The 14805-nt window shown below is 32.5% G+C and overlaps 1 protein-coding gene and 1 long non-coding RNA gene across 3 annotated transcripts in view; one reads left to right on the forward strand and one right to left on the reverse strand.

The window, feature by feature from the left end:
• The window catches only part of PCDH17 (protocadherin 17), a 98670-nt gene that overhangs the window by 65425 nt on the left and 18440 nt on the right, over positions 1-14805 (reverse strand). The gene's annotated exons all lie outside the window — the stretch shown is intronic.
• Positions 1146-10232, forward strand: LOC141373055 (uncharacterized). Its single transcript, XR_012378684.1, has 4 exons — positions 1146-1408; positions 3795-3844; positions 7651-7749; positions 10159-10232. It is a non-coding gene; the product is annotated as an uncharacterized lncRNA (long non-coding RNA).

A 14805-nucleotide genomic window follows, 5' to 3' on the forward strand; every position in this document is an offset into this window, starting at 1 on the left:
AATATTAGAAGTTTACTAATAATGCCTGCATTTATCCATTAAAATAGGTAGAAATGTAAGAAATTGTATGTGTGTTTATAATTACCGTAATGAAATAGCCATTTGGCCTTAACAAACATATAACTAACTCACTATAAAACCCACACTGGTTTTAATATAGAAAATAACATTTTCATTATCCAGACTCCAAGGGTGTCAGAAAACTCATTTAAAATAATCTGGATATAAAATAACTGTATTTGCATAGAAAAATGAAAATAGACCCAAAACAAAAGCCATATGTACCACAGCATCATTTAATTTAGAAATAGAAGGGCTTTAAGCTATTTTCCAATAATGTACTCTAAAAATTTAGTTCTACCTTGCACATCTCTAAATCTTAACTTTTAAGTCTAAGAAGAAAGTAAAATTCAAGGTCAGACACTTGAAGCTTTTTAGGTCTCAGCAAAGTAATTAAATATGAATATTTGTAATTCTTGAAAACTTTACCTTCTTCCATACAAACTAATCATACAAACTAATGTTTTCCCTTCAAACTCATCTTGAATGCAGTAACCTTTACTTTTAAAATATATAATTTGTTTATTTTTTTAAAGTACCTGGAATTGGTAGATCATTACAGAAAAGTTCCAAAATAAACACCGTAAAAACTTTAGAATATGATGATCTTTTTAATCTATTTCAGTCAAGATACAAAGACAGAAGTTGGGGGATTTTTAGTGATTATTTGCTAATAACAAAACAGATCTGAACTATCTTATCAAACTGAGTCCACCCTCCTAGTTTGACTTTTTTGTTTTACTGTTACTTTGTTTGCTGAATATGAAAACTTAGATATTCTTTACTTTCCTTGGTACAGAAAACACAAAGAAATAAGCAAGTAATCACTTAAACAGACACACAAAGTGGATAAGTCTGCATGATATGAAGGGTTTCTTTGATTATTTGCCCTATGTATTTCTCCAAAAGTACTCAGTAGATTGTAGTCAATTTATAAATGATATTCAAAATCAGAATTTTTGTCAGCAGTAGTCAATAATAAACTATTCCTAATGTATATCAGAATGTATATTTATATGTTCTACAATTTGCTCATCCTATTATAACTCTAGAAAACAAATCATGTTTTTTTTTTAAAGATTTTATTTACTTATTTGAGAGAGAGAGAGTGAAAGAGTGAGCCCAAGAGGGAGTAGAGTCAGAGGGAGAAGCAGACTCCCTGCTGAGCAGGGAGCCCGATGTGGGACTCGATCCTGGGACTTCGGGATCATGACCTGAGCCGAAGGCAGTTGCTTAACCAACTGAGCCACCCAGGCGCCCCAAACAAATCATGATTTAACAACAAGTGTCCATGAGGAAGACCAAAAGGAAGCACCTACTGAAACTGAGCCATGTTGGCTGAAATTAGGTAAGTTCTTTATTTGTGGAAGTAGATTAATTTGATATGACCACTTACAAGTGCCTAAGAAAGTTGAGTTGAAAATGGATAGTAAAAGGAGTCAAAATAGATTTTTTTACTATTAAAATAATAAAAATAGAAAATTTTAAAATATATAAAGCATTTGATAAAAGTCATCATCTATTAATGATAAAAATTCTCAGCAAAGTCAGAGTAGAAGGAAACTTCCTCAACTGTATATAGAGCATCTAAAAAAAAAATAGTATAACTAACATCATGCTTACTAGTGAAGGACTGAAAGTTTTCACCCTTGGCTTTCACCACTTTTATTCATCATAGTGCTAAAAGATCCAGTAAGTTCAAAAGGCAAAAAAAAGAAATAAAGGATAAATTAAATAGGAAGGGGAAATTTTTCAGTTATTCTATTCACACATAATATTGTTTAGGCAGAAAAAAAGAAGGAATCAAAACAAACAAATCACAAACAAAACTTCTTAGAACCAATAAATAAATTAAAGTTGCCATAAAAATCAGTCATATTTCTATATTCTAGCAACGAACTCTAGAAAACCAAAATTTCAAAAGCAATACATTTATCATAGTTCCCTTAGAATCAAATGCTTAGCAAATAAATATTCTCAAATAACAAGTACAGAATCTGTATCCTGAACATGACAAAAATGATGAAATAAATCAAAGAAGACCTAAATAGATGAAGAGATATATTGTGTTAGTGGAGTGGAAGACTCAACATGGTAAAGATGTCAATGTTCCTCAAATAATCTATACATGTAACATAATAACATTCACATTTACAGCATGATTTTATGTAAATATAGACAAGATTCTAAAATTTACAGCAAGAAGCAAAGTGACTATAATAGGCAAAATAGTTTTGAAAAAGAATAAAGTTGAAGGAATCATACTGTTTTGAACTTACTATGAAGCTACGCTAATCAAGACAATGTAGTATTGTAGACAGAAAAGACACATAGATCAATAAAACAGAAGAGACTGCCCATACGTAGCCCATAGAAATATGGCGAATTGATCTTTGACAAAGTTGCAAAGGCAATTCAATATGTAATTCAATAGAAATGAACCTTAACCTATACCTCACATTTATATATATACATACGTGTATATATACATATGTCAAAATGGATCATATGTCTAAATGTAAATGCAAAACTATAAAACTTTAGAAGGAAACTTAGCAGAAAATCTTTGCGACCTGACATTTGGCAGAGTTCTTAGACATGATACCAAAAAAGCATAATCCATAGAAAAAAAAAGACCCAAACTGACGCAGCAATTTGGTATTTACCTTAAAGAAATGTAAATTAGACTCACATGAAAGATTTGTACATAAATATTTACAGGAGATGTTTTTGTCAAAACTGGAGTCAGCCCAGATATCTTTCAATAGGTGAACAGACTGACTGTGGTGCATGCATGCAATGGAAAACTATTTAGCAACAAAAAGATGAACTAGTGATGTAATAACATGGATGAATCTCAAAAGCATTTTGGTGAGTGCAAGAAGCCAGTCTCAAAAAATTGCATACAGGGTGATTCCATTTATAAAACTTCTCAAAAAAGAAAATATCAAAAACTGTTATGACAAAGAACAGATCAATGGATGCCAAGGTTTAAAGTTGACTACGGATACAGCATAGAGAAGCTTTTTAGGGTGATAGAACTGTTTAGTATCCTGTTTATGGTGGTGGTTTCATGAAGTTTTATATATACATGATTAAAAATACATAGAACTCTACACTCAAAAAAGGGTTCATTACTATATGCTAATAAAAGGTAATTCCAAATTAAATCTAAAATGACATCTGCATGTCATATATACTGAAGATCCTTCCATCTCAAAGAAGATTATAAAACTACAAGCGCTTTTATTAAATATGTTCAATAAAGAATGTTTCTGAACTTTGTCTTTTAAAATTATACAGAGCCAACTTTTAAAACCTATGTAGAAATTCCATATTCATTTGGACAGACTACAAATGGATCCAGATATAAAGATCTATTTAGCCACACTAGCAAACCCAAGCAACAGTTCTATAAGACAGCCACCTTAATATGAATTATTTAGCTAAATTTTCATTTATTTCAAAGATGTTTTTCTTGTGTGCAGTTCCCGTTTTCCCAGCCATAACATAAATACTTCAAACGAAGTTTGCAGACTGCATTTATTTCAAAGGAACAGCTTTTTTTTCTTCTTTTAAGTAGGCCCCATGCCCAATGTGCAATTTGAACTTGTGACCCTGAAATCAAGAGTTGCATGCTTTACCGACAGAACCAGCCCGACAGAACCAGCCAAGCACCCAAACAAAGGAACATTTTTTTTGTTTTGTTTTGTTTTGTTTTTATTTCAATGCAGGAAAGAAACATGGCTACATTTTGAACAACTGGGATCCATCCACAGAAAGGGTGAGTTTTTAAATTTAGAAAATGCCTTGTAAATTGATTCTGCGTTTGGAAGTGAATAGAATATCTTTGTAAAGACTCTAAAGACATTTAATTGAAATGATTAGTATCTAGGATGTACTGAAGTGTATGCAAAATATCATCAAAATAATTTTGTAACTTTGGTGGTAAAATTAGGATATACTATTTAAAATGTGTGGTTTTATATTGTATATGAGATAACGTATGAAAATCCCTTAGTTATCAAATATAATTCTTGTTATAATTTTTACATTAAAAAATCACACATGCAGCACTATAATAATCATGAAATAATGATAAGTGGGTGTAAGTCTGGGCAATTTTAAAACAATATTTGGATTTCTAGAAAATGAGACAACTGTGGGATGAGAAAAATAAAGACCTCTTTGAGTCTCATTTCTAATTAATTTCTAAGAAAAAAATATCAGAATACTATTTTCCAAAAGTATTCCTGCAAAAGGAAGAGAGAAAAATAATTCAAGCATGAGGAAAATGGATAGTACAGTTAGTTTTCACCATTGTAGATGCTATTTCAGTAAATTCTAGAATTCAATCTGTGATTAGTGCAATCACTATGTGATAAAAATATACACAATACCTTGGTACTAATTTGCCAGTATTCTCTTATATTTCCCATTACAGAGTCATGGGGCAGTCAGGAAATTTCTTATGGAGAAAACAATTTTTGACAAACCAAGCAGCTCTGGCATTTCCAGAATCACTGATGTGGAAACATGGGTAGCAGTGGTTCCTAAACTGCTGGTATCCTTGATATCCTTTTACCTTTCTATGTCTGTTTCTTTATCAAAGAGGAGACCTTTGAGACAGAGGCTCAGTGGGTAAATTCATTCCACAAACAAACCTTTAGCTTGGACCCTAGGCAATATTTTAAAAATCCAGCATTCAACAATGTAAAATTCACAGTATCTGAGATCTGATCAGGAATTATAAGGTATGCAGTAAACTAGGAAAATATAATCCATGGCTGGGAGAAAATCAATAAAAACGGATCCAGGCATGAAAAATATGATGGAATTAACCAAAAAGAATCTTAAAAATCTGTTAGAATATTAAAAATATGGTCAAGAACATGAAAGCATGAACTTGAGAGTAAGTGTCTCCTTAAATTTTGAGCCCTCAGTACCTCCCCTGTGTCATCTTTATCTTGGGCCTCAAGGAGAGAAATAGATGATACAAAAAAAGACCCAAATGTAACTTGTCAAAGTGAAAACTACAAAATTTGAGATTAAAAAATACACTAAATAGGACTGACAGCAAATTAGATACTGAAGAAGAAAAAAAGATGCAGTATTTTGTACCAGATTCTAAAAGTATTTGCCTCAATAATTTTATATATATAATATTAAATTTATCCTTTGTGTTTGTCCAAGTTTTACACATTTGTGTCAACATTGTCTTTTTAAATTTGTAATATACTAGAAAGTAGAGACAGGTATGTCAAATACAAGAAGGATCTCCCAAAGGTTGCAATACAATATGAAGAGAGTTTTAATTCTAGAGGTATTGATTTAGAATACCTCTAGAATACCTTTTCTTTTTCTTGTTAAAGAAAAGTGAAAGCATGTCCTTAACTCTTTGAAGTCATCATTTAGAGAGAACTTCTTACAAACGAATTTGGGGTTGGATGTGTAGTTATGGTGTTACATCATTATAGCTTCAGCTACATACTAAGATGATCAGTGTTTTCCTGCTTCAGAGGTACAGGGGATTGGAATTTTGAAAGTTCTTTTGAATTAGGGACATAAGTGACTGCATATATTGATGCCATTGGGTTGAAAACAAAGCCAAACAAGTTGAACTTTTCCCTTAATTCAAAGGCACTGCTTTTCACATTAATAGTGAGCATTTTTTTTGCAGCAGACTGAACACAAGGGAGAGTTAAGAGGTGAATAATTCACTTGAAGCCTTTTCATACCGACATTGCTTCTGATAGCTTTGCCTTCAACAGAATATATGGTGTGGTTCTTTCTACATTGCTGAAGTAGGCAACAGCATTTTAAGCCACCACTTATAAAGTTATCTGACAGCACCTATGGCTTTGGAATTTTCAAAGTCCATGAGGCATGGCAATAACTGTATTTATTAATGACTTCCAAAATAATACATTTTATACAAGTATAGTGTGGTCCACATTTGTTTTTTGCAACTACAGGCATAATAAAAACATGACGAATTCTTACCACATTTAGCAAAAACTAGCATTACTTTGAATTAAAAATGAGAGGAGAAGAATAGCCACATCCTGTACGAGAGCATTTTAAATCTACTGCTCAATTAGGATGACTGGAATGATTTTTTTTTAAAGTAACATGGCTGTATATTAAAAGCTCTTGCAGGGCACCTGGGTGGCTCAGTTGGTTGAGCGACTGCCTTCAGCTCGGGTCATGATCCCAGGGTCCTGGAATCGGAGCCCTGCATCGGGTTCCCTGCTCGGCGGGAGGCCTGCTTCTCCCTCTTGGACTCCCTCTGCTGGTGCGCGCTCTCTCTCTCTCTCTCTCTCTCTCTCTCTCTCTCTGTCAATTAAATAAATAAATAAAAACTAAAAAAAAAAAAAAAAGCTCTTGCAAGTGTTAACTCTTTGGTACATGACATTGATAACTTTAATAGTAACTTGTGTGCCAGAATTTAATTATGTAATTTATGAATCTTAAAGGAAACCATCTTTGACAAGAAAGAAGAAAATTGAGATAATCAAAAGGTAGGAGGAGTGCTATTTGTTATCTATAAAAGCACACAGAATAGAGAATACTGTACATTCTTTTTTGATATTTGCTGAAGCTTGGAGTCCATAGGCCACCAAGGTGCCACTGAATGTTAGATGTGCTTTCTCACTGGCAATGGCATAGAGTTATGCCATGAGTTGATGTTTTAGGGGGGAAAAATCCAAAATTCGAGTTGCTAACGCCAACATCTCCAATTAACCCATTCTCTTCAGTACAGTCAGTCTCTCCATGTCAACCTTAGCTAATACTCAGTCTTTTCTTTTTCTTCCAGTGATGGTAGTGGTCGTGGTTGGGGGGCGAGGAGAGGTTGGGAGTTCTAGTCCTTTCCGTTTTTTATTTGTTTGTTTGGTTGGTTTTTGCCATCTCTCAGACAGATATGTTGTCTTAGAAGACTCTCCTCTGCTTTCCTCTATTCATGCTCTTTTTCTGTCTCTATTAAGAATATGAAAGGATTATCCCACTGGAGGGAATACCTAAAACTGGATACTCTGCAGTTGGGCCTCCAAACTGAGCAGTCAAAGATACATGTAGCCTATGAAAAGTCATTAGAAGTCTGAACTTCTAGAACTCTGACATATGAAGAGAAAGAGAGAAAAGGGAGGGAGACAAATTGGTGACTTATGATTTTACTTATTATCCCCATGAATGCCGAGTCTTCTGCAAGATACATTTCCTTAAAATCTTATTTTATTAGAGTTAAAGAACTTGCTAAAGCAAAAGGAAGTTTTTATAAATTGATTTATTTAGATTCAAACCAGTTTTCAGTCTAATTCATTTAGCTAAAATGGACCTATTTTGAAACCATACTGCACTGAATCTAAATTTATGTAAATCGTGTCATTGTGCACTTTCTGTGGTAGGAGGCTTGGAGTATGCTGCCCTCTATTAGGATCTACAAAACAGTATTAATGATATTTATTATTCATTCTTCCCAATTGCCCTAGAAGACATAATAGTGTTATTGTCTACGTGGTTTCTTTAACAGAGAAACTACAGCCAACTAATTTTCATAAAGTTACCCATCATATAACCGATTTGTTGCAGAACAATAACTCTTGCTGGTGACTGCCAGGACCAGTCAGTTGCTGCACTGCCTCTCTAAGAAACAGAGAAAAATAAGGCTCCATCCCAATATTTTCAGAAGTAAGTTCATGAGAAATTAATGTAACTTGCCTTGAAGTGCTTTTAAAAATTATTGTTATACACTAAGAAAAAAGAGTGCTACTATCCCCCTAATAATAAGACAACTCATTGAAAAAGTCTGCACTTTTACCTTTTTATACTTGCATGTTAAATTATTTGAATATGCTGAACATTATGTATAACTTCAATAACTAGATTTCTTTTCCTTTGGACAATAACATAAAAAGGTAATAATGGCCGTTTATTACCAAATATTCTAATGCATGCAGTAGATTTAACTGTATGATTACTTACCATCATGATAGTCATAAAATTGTCAAAATAGGCACTTTTGAACACTTACCTTTTAAAGTGCAAAAGAAATTCAAGATATTACATTTAGTCAATCATTATGTAAAATTCCCAAAAAACAAATAACTAATTTAAAAGGTGAACCAAAATGTCTGCCTGTTATCCATTTCATCAGCTTATTTTTTCAAAATACACTCAAATTAAAAACATTATGAATGCAATGATTTTGATACACACAGTTCAACAGTCTTGCTCCCCCAAATATTAAATGTTTAATCATAAGATAAAGTCAATTATTATTCAGATAATTCATTTTGCAAATGAAAAAATTATCAGCAAGATCAGATTCCTGTCTGATTTTGCATCTGTCTTTCAAATCATCACCTATATAGGTATATTCCAGTTTCTAATAGAATTTAAAAAATAGAAGGAATTCAAGGTGAAATTGAATGATGCACACCTTTCTCATTTTTTCCTTCCTCCAACTCTTGATAGAGAATTTTTAACTCTTTAGAAGCAATAATGCAGGCAACCAGCTAACCAACCAATATATTTGACAATAGTTAGTAAATACTTTGGGGGAATTTTGAAGCCCCCAGTCTTTTGCATGGGTTTCAAAGATAATTTACTATGCTTTCCAAAATAACAAAAATCATATACAAATTTAAATTTTCAAAAAAATTATCCATTGTATTTGAATTTCTGGTTTGAAAAAGAAAAGAGTAATGTGAGAATACAATTATGAAAATTTAGGAGATAATATACAAAGAATTTGGAAGACCTGTCCTCAGAAATGACTATTACAAAGTAAAAGGCATTCCTAAATTGGAAGAAAAAATTTAATTATTAATGAAATTTATGACTATTAGATTACTAGAATATTTATCATTTTCCCTCTGAAATACAAGAATAAGTATCACATTCAAAATGTATGATTCAATGGAAAGAGTCTATTTTAGGTTGGCATTCATACCTGAAATTAAAATAAAGCTAAGTGTCTTTACTAATGTTAACAGATTTTTAATTAAACATTAGCACAAAATGAAATGAAATATCTCTACTCTTTATCAGACTGACACTTAATACCTAATTCAAGTATCCCCAGCTTTCTTTGCTTGGAGACTTCAATTCTAAGAATTTTTTCTCCTGTAGTAAAAGCAGCAGTCTTACCTACACAATTGTTTCATGAGATAATAGGCCTGCATTCTTCCATATCTAATTCTGAAATAATGGACAAACACTTTGATCTTGTTAGAGACTATTTATAATTTACATGGTACAGTTTTTTTTTTAAATACACAAATGGAAAGAAATTTAAGAAATGTTAACAGTTAGTAATGCCTTACAAAACTAGTTGGTGAACCCTGGCCTGTGGCCCACTATTTTTGAAAATCAAGTTTTTTGGAATTCATCCATGCCCTTTCATTTATATTTTGTCTATGGCCACTTTCATGCTTCAATGGCAGAGCTGAGTAGTTGTGACAGAGACCGTATGGCCCATAAACCCTAAAATATTGACTATCTGACCCTTAACAGTAAAAGTGGCAGGATCCTGGCTTAGAAAAACAAGTTAAAATTAAAATTAAAAAATTAAAAATTAAAATTAAAATTTTCACTCTATTCACTCCTGTAGATAAAATACTAATGAGGCATTTTCACATATACACTCTTTTTAATTAGGTCATAGTTTAAGGAAAAAAAAAATAACCCACAAGTCATTTTCATCCTCTGTGGGACAGACTTCTCTCACAGAGTTTGCATTTGGAAGGTGCCTGATTGAAAAACTGTTCATTTTTTTTTTTTTAATGGATTTCAATGTTAGGTGATTTGTAGCATGTTTATATTCAATTCCAAACTACTTAAAACTGTGGAAACAGTACCATCATGGGAACACCTGAAAACAAAATGCACTTAGACACATTAAGTTTCCTGAAGTGTATTACAAGTTCCTCTAGAGTGTACTTAGAATAAGAGTAAGTAACCTGTTCTTTCCCAGAGAAAAGAACTTTTCTGTTCTTGGTCCTTTGTCTCCTGTTCTTCCTTATGTTTTTTACAGGGTGATTTTTGTCATTGTTTCTCATCTTCTCCAAATCTATTCCTTCCTTTCAACCTCACCAGCTGGAACCATTATAATTTATATTTTATGGATAGAGAAACTGAGGCCTGTGGAATTCATGAAAGGCTAGCTGGAGATCCCAGTATGAGTAAGTAAGAGGAACAAGTTTCTTTTGACTTAAAATTTTACACTCTTTCAAATAAAAAGCCTGCAAGTGCTGAAATGATCCATCTTCCTTTTGTGTGTATTATGCTTTGCTTTCTAGTCTATTTATCATTGTCTGATGTATTTTACAGATTTATTTCTTTCATTCTAATAATGCTTGTTAATCAATGCTCCCTACTGAGTTCTGATACCAGGTCACACCCCCTTGAATGGCTTTGTTCCTGTAATTGTTCAGCTCTGAATCATTTTAAACACAGATAAAAGCAATGAGGTCTACTGGACAACTTTGATTCAAATAAAAGAATCAAAGCCAGTTCTATGATCAAATCTGATGATCCTGGGCTGCTTCTGGAGTCTCCAAAATTTGGAAATATTTTCACTTTATTTTTTTTATTATGTTATGTTAATCACCATACATCACATCATTAGTTTTTGATGTATTTTCACTTTATTGGACCAACTTACAGAACCTCTTGAATCTACTGCTGCTTGTCAGTTTGAAAGACCCTGTGACAATGTGTCATAGGTACATAGGTTCCAGCAGAGTTTCTGAAGCTTTGTATATGGAGGCCTTAAAGAATTCTTTTCCAAATTGACCTGCATTCCAGGAACTAAGTTGTAGTAACTCATAGTAGCAATTATTCATGCTACACAATGTTTTCATACTCCATAGATACCTCAATAGAAATGCATGTCAAACATGATATCCCAACTGGTATAGGAACAAAAACCCTAAACTCTGAGTCAGATGACATTAATTCTCTATTCCTAGCTAGCTGTATATATGTGAGTAACATTTCTGTGCTTCAGTTTTCTCACATGAAAAGAAGTGTAAATGAAATCAGATGTTATCATATGTCTCTAACTTTCTGATATTCATTGCCCTACAACAGTTCTTTTGTAGAAACTTTTCTTCAGTTTCTACCCGGTGTGAGCTTTTTTTCTTCCCACAAGGTCTCCCTGCATAAAAAGCACAGTTCTTAAGGAAGACTTAATAACATCCTTCCACTTCAAAGTTTACTTCGGTAGTGTAAGAAGTTTAAAATATCTGGAAATTATTTTTTTGGAAGATGGTCTATCAAAAATTGGTCACTTTTTAAAATGTCTACTTAACACTAAAGCAAAAGTGACCAATCCTGGTTTAGAGAGGTCAAAATGGAAATTTGTGATAAAATAAATTAGCATTCCAGTAAAATTACTTTTTTATAATCATAAGTATTCTGGAATAAAATTGTACTCTTGTACAATTGCTAACATTTGGGCCAACTGAAATATTGTTTTTATGGAAAATATGCCTGCATATCAGCACCCTAACTGCTTCAATGTTTTATGTCATTTGCTGTTAACAACAATAACCATATGTGTTATTCAACATTTAGTATTGATTATATCATTTATATGCATAATCATATTTCGTCTTGAATTCTTATGATAGCTCTATGAGTAGCAAATAGTATAACACTTAATAAAAAAACAGAAAAAAATGTTAAGCAACTTGCTCTGGACTGAAAACCTTTTTTTTTTTTTAACCAAGAACCTTGGAAATTGAATCTCAATATAAAGAATCGAACTGTCAATCAGGGAGTAGCTGATTAAATGAATTATCCATTAATTGGCCCAGAATTCCAGCACTGTTAAGATAATATGAAACTACATCATTGACATGGAATGATGTCTATCTATGATATATTTATATAATTTTAGGCAAAAAGCAGCTTAAGATATTATGTTTAGTATATACCTGTAAAAAATCTAGTGGTGTGTCGTGCATGTGTGTGCACTTCACAGCATGGGAAGACAGGTTACGATCCCTTATTCAAAATCCTTGCACTCAGACATGTTTTGTAATCCCTAACTCTTTCATATTTCAGAGTGACATTTGTTGTACATGTCATGTATTACCCATCCCAGCAGGGAATGGTACAATACCTCAAATTTAAACAGCTTAATATTTCTTCAATAAAAAATGTTCATATTAACACTAAGTGGAACAAGTAAAGATTAAAAATAGTCTTAAATCAGTTCAGGTCCGAGAAGGGACTGTGGATCTGAACAACAAAAGGTTAGCAAAAGCTACCTCTGAATACTGAATTATAAGCAATTTTATAACTTTTTAAATGTAAATTTCTCTATTTTCAGTCCACAAATATGTAACAAGTTCTTATGATACACTAGGTGCTGTTTTAGGTATGGATTTTTAGCAGAAGTTTTGCAGTAAAAATTCTTCTTAAAATACAAAATGACTATAAACTTAATGACTATAGTGACTATAAATAAATAAAAACATAATCATTTAATTTTGAAATAAAGAAAGAAACTCAAAGACGCATATACTGCACACAAAAAATCTGAAATTATTTTAATGCAAAAACTTGGATTTTTTGCATATAAGAGTTTTATAATAGTTGCTGTTATTCCCAAGAGTAAAATCTCTTCTAGGGAAACTACTGACTTGGTGAAAATCAAATAGGAAAGAGGTAACTGGCATTGCAGTCAAATGTAGCCAGTTCATCCCTGGAGGCTGACTACAAGTTCAATGTTAGAGTAGTTGAAATCCAAAAGGCAATAGACTAGTAGTGCCTGAATCTCAGCTCTACAGGTCTAGAAGCGCACTCTCAGTGGAGTAGCTTCATCTTTAGAATATCTGTCATGGAGCACAAAAACCAAGGGTCCAAAAATCTCATATATTTACCTTTCAATTGTCCTTAAAAAACTCTTCTTTATAGATTACTTAATTCTATGTTTTTTTTAAATATTATGTGCCCTGCTTGTATGTACATTTTTGACACATTTTTGAATGAATATAAAACACAAAGTAGATAATTTTTCCCGAAAAGAAGTGAAAAAAATGGAGGAATTTTTCCCTTTTCTGATAGCCTGCTTTTAAAAATGGAATCAGGTTGTCATATATAGTTTGAAAAAATAGGTTTTTCCTGTCTCTGAAGGACCATGAGTTTATTCAAGCAGAGTTAGGTAGTTTATAAAAGCTATCCACGTAATATAAAAAAGACAAAGTATAAAACTCTTCCTGCAGCCTAATTTGATTTAAGGTTCCCGATACCCCTTTTCTTAAGAGGACAGAACATCCAATATGAAATGGTGCACCTAGTAGCATAGTACATAAATAGCTCAGGCTGAAAGCATAACAATAAGCTCTCCGTCTATTATTGCAGAACCAATAAATAAGCATAATGAAAATTATGACACATTATTACATTACTCTGTATTGCCTCTATTCATTAAAAAAAGATGAGTGCATTTAAAATAATTTCACATGTCAAATGACAGTAAAACTTCCAATTGAGATATTGAAAGGAATATTTGTAAAGGGCGGATGCATGGTCTTATGTGGCTTATATCAAGATTACAATAGAAGCATGGAGAGTCTGAGATATAACTACTTCATTCCAAACTGATAGTAGCATAGTATCCCAAACAGTTACATCATTCACCTGCGCTATGTGTGTTCTGATATTATGAAGTCAATAAAAAACACATTAAAAAGATTTAGAAAAGATTTCCCTGTCAATTAGCCCTTGGATGGATTCTACTTTTTCAGTTTCCCTGTTGATTTAATATACTAGATTATATTAGCAGCACTGGCTTGTAAACAAGGAAGATCTGAATCCTATTAGTGGAGATATGCTGCCAAAATAATCAGCTTCCTACTTAACAAGTTTCCAAGTATTTGGAAAAGCTGTGAAATGGGATTATAAGGTTAAGCTGTGTACATCTGGCTCATCACTATATAAATATTTCAGAAATTTGATCTCATAGGCAAAGAAACACCTGTCTAATCATGACTCTTTTCCAAGTTACAATGAACTTCAGTGCGCAGAGCATTACACAAATGCTGACAAGAAATGATGATCAATTTACATAATGTATTTCTTGTGTTAGGCATATAATTTTATCATATATCACTCTTCTGAGTGAAGACAAGAAATATTTTGGGAAGGTTCTGTGGCATCCTATCACGTTGGCAAAAAGGATTGAGGGAGGTGCAAAAACTTTTAAAATTCAGGATAACCACCTGAAGTACTAAATATTGCTTTTTTTTTCTTGTGCCATGGTATATAACTTTAGAGTAATTGGATGTTGTAAGTATAAACTAGTATAATATGGACCCAGAGAATAATTAATGAGAGGCAGGAGTTCGTGCATAAAATAACAGTAAAAATCTAGCAGTCCTTCTAGTTAATCGAAACCTTAATGAATTTGAACATCAGTTGCTTTAACCAGATCCAGGATTAAATAACTATGCTGACTCATTGTCAAATATACACCAGCCCATTAGGCCTAATTTTATGTTTTCAAATTTTGTTCAAAAACATAATTGGGTTAAAAATGTACCGAATATGGCTCTTATCAAATTAACTTCAAATGTCCAACTTGAAAACATAGATTTTGAAAGTGTGGTCCAAAATGGTAGTTAAAGGTCAATGAATCAAATTTCCAATTATATTTCCTGGGAGCAGATGGGTGCAATGAAACCTAATGATTGAATTTTAAATGCTTTTATGCACCTTTTATCTGTTTCCCAA

This window comes from Callorhinus ursinus, unplaced genomic scaffold, assembly GCF_003265705.2.
Source record: "Callorhinus ursinus isolate GAN/ISIS: 27379988/994484 unplaced genomic scaffold, GSC_fseal_2.0 scaffold7, whole genome shotgun sequence".
NCBI classification, from domain to species: domain Eukaryota; kingdom Metazoa; phylum Chordata; class Mammalia; order Carnivora; family Otariidae; genus Callorhinus; species Callorhinus ursinus.